General features: G+C 45.3%; 1 pseudogene; it reads left to right on the top strand.

Annotated features, from left to right (window-relative positions):
• Positions 1 to 4,686: 4,686 nt before the first annotated feature.
• Positions 4,687 to 4,925, top strand: LOC139226043 (U2 spliceosomal RNA; annotated as a pseudogene).
• The last annotated feature ends 1,106 nt before the right edge of the window (positions 4,926 to 6,031 follow it).

Raw genomic sequence — 6,031 nt, 5'->3', positions numbered from 1 at the left:
TTAAATGCACCTTAAGTAATGGATTTCAAAATTGATTCCAATCGAGTAAGTGCAAACTGTGCGACAGTTTAGTATTAACCATACCTGTAAACTTAGGCCTGCAGGATTTTTTTGCAGAAAATAAGGCTGTATTTCCACGAATAAAACAGTGATTTCTACATTTTGTGCATTAAAACAGAGCAGCAAGGATTTGGGATCAGCGTTCTGGATATGAGGTACGTTTACCAGTGATGTGGTGCTGCAGTAACGTCTGTTGCCTAGACACCTGGATTATCACTTTAAATCTATTATTGCATCTACTCCACCTTTTCCCACCCCCCCCCCCCCCACTCTCCTCCCCCTCCCCTTCCCCCTCAGCCGTCCTTTATACATCTCTCCCGATTATCACTCTTATTGATTCAATGGAAATACAATTCGAGATCAATGTAAAGCTGGCTGCCGACCCGTTTTACACTATCGCACCCACAAAGTTAAGATCGACCCCGTTGAGTTGAATTTCACAGATTGTTAAATGGAAATAGCAGGTTTTGTATACACATTCTCGGTCAATAGGCGGGATTGTTAATCGTCTGCATTCAGAGAATTGATATCACACTGCTTCCAATGGCTTGAATTACATGGAAATCTAAGAGTCCTGTAGGCTTCAAGCAGCATCCAGGAAGTTTGCAGAAAACTCTTCTACTTTTTAAAAAGGCAGTATTTTCGTGATGACTTTTTTTTCCTGTCAGACCCTTGCTCATCTGTCTATACCGACACAACATAATGAAGCACTAGGTGTCCACACTCATCATCAGGTCACCTTCATGTGACATCACTGTGGTGAAAATAGCACTCTACTCCTCTCTCGCCCCAAATAATAAAATGTTTGCTTAAAGCCTTTCCACGAACATGGTACCCTTTTAGTTACTAAAGAGATATTTTTAATGAGATCGTACAATTAATAAACCCCTCTGAAGCTGATGGCCCTGGTTCCCTCAACAATAGCGTGCAATGTTCTCCTCAGAGCAGAGGTGTTCAAAATCATGAAGGGTTTTGATAGAGTAAATAACGAGAAACTGTTTCCAGTGACAGGAGAGCCAGAAACCAGATTTAAGACTATTGGCAAAAGAACCAGAGGGTAGAGGAGGAGATTTTTTTTTTACGCAACGAGTTGATATGATCAGGAACGCACTGCCTGAAAGGGCGGTGGAAGCAGATTCAATAGTAACTTTCAAAAGGGAATTGGATATATGCTTGAAAAGGAAACATTTGCAGCGGTGTGGGGAAAGAGCGGGGCTATAGGACGAATTGGATAGGTCTTTCAAAGTGCTGACACATGCACAGATGGTCTCCTTCTGTGCTGTATGATTCCATGATTCGAATGTGGCACCATTATCCTCATCAAGTGCCAAAATGCGAACAATTATTTTGCAGTTATTAACAGCTGCTCCTAGTTTCAGAAAACAGCTCGTGAAACCTGCTATTATTACGACAACAACAAATTTATCTTTGGAACTTAATATTCGGAATGTATTGTGTGTGCAACATGCAAGTCAAAGCTGCAAGGCAATACCCCCTCTCTCTCTCTGGGGCACAGTATAACCCTCGCCACGATAAACATATGAGCGAAACATCTGTGGGACATATGCCAGTCAGAACATCATCATCATCATCATCATCATCATCACAGGCCACGCACCGACTCTGCCTGGAAAGTACCAGGCAGTCTAGAACCCTTTCCTGAAAGCTTACATGAGCCACACAGCTCCCACACAAACCCAGGCCACTTCCCAAGACCGTCGGCAGGAAGCCACAAGTTAACAGACCCTCCCAGCGCTCCACAAAGGGCAATGACCCGTCATCATGTATGTAAGATCTTTGACAGCCCTGACTCAGCCAAACTCCAGGGACAATTAGCAAATTATACCAACCCTCAAACAAGACACTATTCCCAGTGTGTCCAATTCATATTTCTTACCCCAAAATAATAAATTGTTCCCTTGTAAAATGTGTGCCACACTTGATCAGCTCCGCTGGGCAGGCCACACTGTTCGCATGCCAGACACGAGACTCCCAAAGCAAGCGCTCTACTCGGGAATTCCTTCACAGCAAACAAGCCAAAGGTGGGCAGAGGAAACGTTACAAGAACACCCTCAAAGCTTCCATGATAAAGTGCAACATCCCCACTGACACCTGGGAGTCCCTGGCCAAAGACTGCCCTAAGTGGAGGAAGTGCATCCGGGAAGGCGCCGAGCACCTCGAGTCTCATCGCAGAAAACAAGCGCAGGCAGCGGAAAGAGCATGCGGCAAACCTGTCCCACCCTTCTTTACCCTTAATGACTATCTGTCCCACCTGTGACAGAGACTGTGGTCCTTGTATTGGACTGTTCAGCCACCTAAGGACTCATTTTTAGAGTGGAAGCAAGTCTTCCTCGATTCCGAGGGACTGCCTATGATGTGCCGTATGAGAAAATTGTATGGTAACTTCACAAAATATATGTATGTACATTTTTCTTAAGAATGTTTTTCAAAATGGATGAAAAGTAATACAAATTAGAGATGTTTACTGTCCAATGTTATTGACATTTTCCGTTGAGCAGGCTTGGGGCTGAATTCCTATTTGTGCTGCAAGTGCAATATGTTTGGGTCGAGCAAGAGACTGGACACACAATATGCTGTGATTCTGTATGCAGGTGCAATAGTTCTTTGTAGCCGGTTCAATACAGAGCCTGAAATTCTGCAGTTGCTACTCCACCATCAGAAATGTGGCAGAGCAGGACTTCAGCTCCTGGTGGTTCCCGCACCAAATCGTGAGGTAGCAAAGTATCTGGCCTCAGCTTTTCAATGCTTCTTGAATATGCAAACTGTGTCATCATCATCATAGGCAGTCCCTCGGAATCGAGGAAGACTTGCTTCCACTCTAAAAGTGAATTCTCAGGTGGCTGAACCGTCCAATACGGGAATTACAGTCTCTGTCACAGGTGGGGCAGACAGTGGTTGAAGGAAAGGGTGGGTGGGGAGTCTGGTTTGCCGCACGCTTCTTCCGCTGCCTGCGCTTGTTTTCTGCATGCTCTCGGCGACGAGACTCGAAGTGCTCAGCGCCCTCCCGGATGCTCTTCCTCCACTTAGGGCGGTCTTTGGCCAGGGATTCCCAGGTGTCAGTGATGTTGCACTTTATCAAGGAGGCTTTGAAGGTGTCCTTGAAACCGTGCCATGGGACTGAAGAGTAGACAGTGTAACCACCCGTGGGGGTGGAGAGAAAAATAAACCAAGTAACTATTGAACAGTTAGTCTAATGTCTCTTAGAACTCCTAATTGTTGAAAAAGATGTTGCAAAAGAAAGCGGTCTCAGTAACAGATCAGATGTAAGGGCAGAATCTGAGCTGAAAATCAACAATTGCCAGAGACACATAGGTGTTTGTAGGAGATGAATAGGGTGGCTTCAGTTTTGTAGACATTAAGCTGGAAGAAATTTTTCGGTCCAGACCTTAAAATTGGATAGGCAGTTGGAGACGCTGGTGACAGCCATGGACTTGATGAAGAGGCAGACAACAGAGGAGATCACAGAAGTAGGGGGGAGTGAGGCCGTGGAGGGATTTGAAGGTCAGAAGTAACTTATAAGTCAATTCTCTGGGACGCAGGGAGCCAGTGGAGGCTGGAGAGGAAAGGAATGATAAGGATCAGCATTCACAGTCCTCCATCTAGTCTATTTCCTGTTCCCTGCTCCCTCCTCTCCGCCATTGATGGTCACTCCTTCAGACATCTTGTCCCACTCTATGGAATTTCTTTCCTTGACATCTCTACCTTGACACTTCCCTACCTCCCAGCCTTCCCTAAGACTCACTTTTGCACCTATGTTTTTTTTCTCCTCCTGACTTTCTTCCTTTTATCATCCTCCGCTTGCGTTCACTCAATATCCATCGCACATGTAATGACTGCGATAGAAATGTAAACTGTTGTCCTTGTAGTAGCGAGCTATACCAGCCAGGTAGGGCCCAGATTTGATATCTGAGCGGATCTCAGCTGGGGTGGTGGTAGAGGCATTATAGCTGGCCTCAGTGCCCTGTGGTAAGAAGGGGGACCAACAGCCCACATTCCTGCTTATGGTCGATATCCAGCAACTTATGTTGGCAGTGTACCTGTGTCACCAGATGAGGACAGGATCAATCTCTGCTGCGGATGTCCTCCAGAGTTAAAAAACCTGCGCACATATTCATTGTGGCCATTTGGATGAGATACTAGAGGGTGACTGGTACCAAGCAAGGAGTCAATGAAAAGACTTGGATTTATATAACGCCTTTCACGACCACCGGACGTCTCAAAGCACTTTACAGCCAATGAAATACTTTTGGAGTGTAGCCACTGTTGTAATGTAGGAAACGTGGCAGTCAATTTGAGCACAAGCCAGCTCCCACAAACAGCAATGTGATAATGATCAGATAATCTGGTTTTTTTTGTTGTGTTGATTGAGGGATAAATATTGGCCAGGACACTGGGGATAACTCCCCTGCTCTTCTTCGAAATAATGCCATGGGATCTTTTACTTCCACTTGAGAGAGCAGACGGGGCCTCGGTTTAACGTCTCATCCGAAAGACGGCACCTCCGACAATGCAGCACTCCCTCAGCACTGCACTGGGAGTGTCAGCCTGGATTTCTTTGTGCTCAAGTCCCAGTGGGAGTGAAATTGGTTGGGCAATAGTGACTAGGCAGCTTCTCGGCCTTTTGGCTAAGATCATGCGTAACTGACCTGACAGGGGAGTAACCACCATAACCCCAAGGTGGTTCTCCCTGGATCAGGAAGGTATATGCTTGCTTTTTTGGAAATAGGAGGTGGGTGGGGTGGCTTGACCCATCCACCTCCACGGAGGTGTGTGGGGGGCCTGACCCATCCACCTCCATGGCACGAACCTGGTATTGCAGTACTTCCAGGAACGGTGCAGTGGCTCTTGGCCTTTTGGCTAAGAGCATTGGCGCAGAGTGATCCTTGATGTGTGCAAGGTGACCTCTGGCGTTTGTGATTTGACAAAGAATTGGAACGATTGGCTACGAATTTCAAAAAAAAAAAAATAGTGACTAGGCAGCCCATTGCATGCCTCACTCAACAGGAAAAGAAAACCGAGTGGGTTGTGAAATGGGCTGCCGAGTCACTTTTGCTCATTTCGCACTACCGCCCAAAACCAATTTCATCCACAATGCCCTCAGGGAAAGGGAAAAACTTGCCAAGAAAATAGACAATGAGAAGCAAACAAGTCAACAAGGGCTAACGCAGTGTAAATAGTAGAGAACACTGAGCTAGATATCAATTTTAAAAATGTGGTAGAAATGAATATTTCGCAGTCCCTTCCAAAATGCTCAAACTGTTGACTGCATTTTCTACAGGATTACAGAGGGTGTTCAAAAGTGATTCTGGGTTTTCAGATACACAGCTACAACTGTGTCCAAAGAAACCTCCTCAGACACCAGGGATTCCTGGGTTAAAAAGAAAGACTTGCAATTGGAGTTGAGGTAGAAGATCAGCCATGATCTTATTGAATGGTGGAGCAGACTCGAGGGGCCGAATGGCTTACTCCTGCTCCTAATTCTTTTGTTCTTATGTTCTTATATAGTGCCTTTCATGACCACCAGACATCCCAAAGCGCTTTACAGCCAATGAAGTACTTTTGAAGTGTAGATGCTGTTGTAATGTAGGTTGAAGTCAAAGGGCTGGCTATTCAGATGTTAAACTGAAACATTTTAAAAAATTGAACAGCATCACAACTGCCTCAAAAATGGTCCTGAAATTTACCAATCATGAATAATAGAGCAGCTAACACACGGTCACCAAAAAAGATGCACATTAGCCTCCAACATGTTGAAGATATACTCAGGGAATGTTCAACATGCCCCTTCCCTCTCACCTCTTGCCATCTTTCTTCTCTTCGTTAGTTCTCGTGATCTCTGTGATGTACCTTTCTCTGGCTGTGAAATGTTATATTCCCTCAGCTTTGCTGTGCCGTTGACTTAAACCCGTTTGTGTAATTGAAGAAACTCGCATAACATTTTTTTGATTGA

The sequence above is a fragment of the Pristiophorus japonicus genome, chromosome 15, assembly GCF_044704955.1.
Source record: "Pristiophorus japonicus isolate sPriJap1 chromosome 15, sPriJap1.hap1, whole genome shotgun sequence".
Lineage (NCBI taxonomy): Eukaryota > Metazoa > Chordata > Chondrichthyes > Pristiophoridae > Pristiophorus > Pristiophorus japonicus.
Note: the sequence above shows the minus strand (reverse complement) of the source record. Positions and strands in the feature narration are given on the sequence as shown.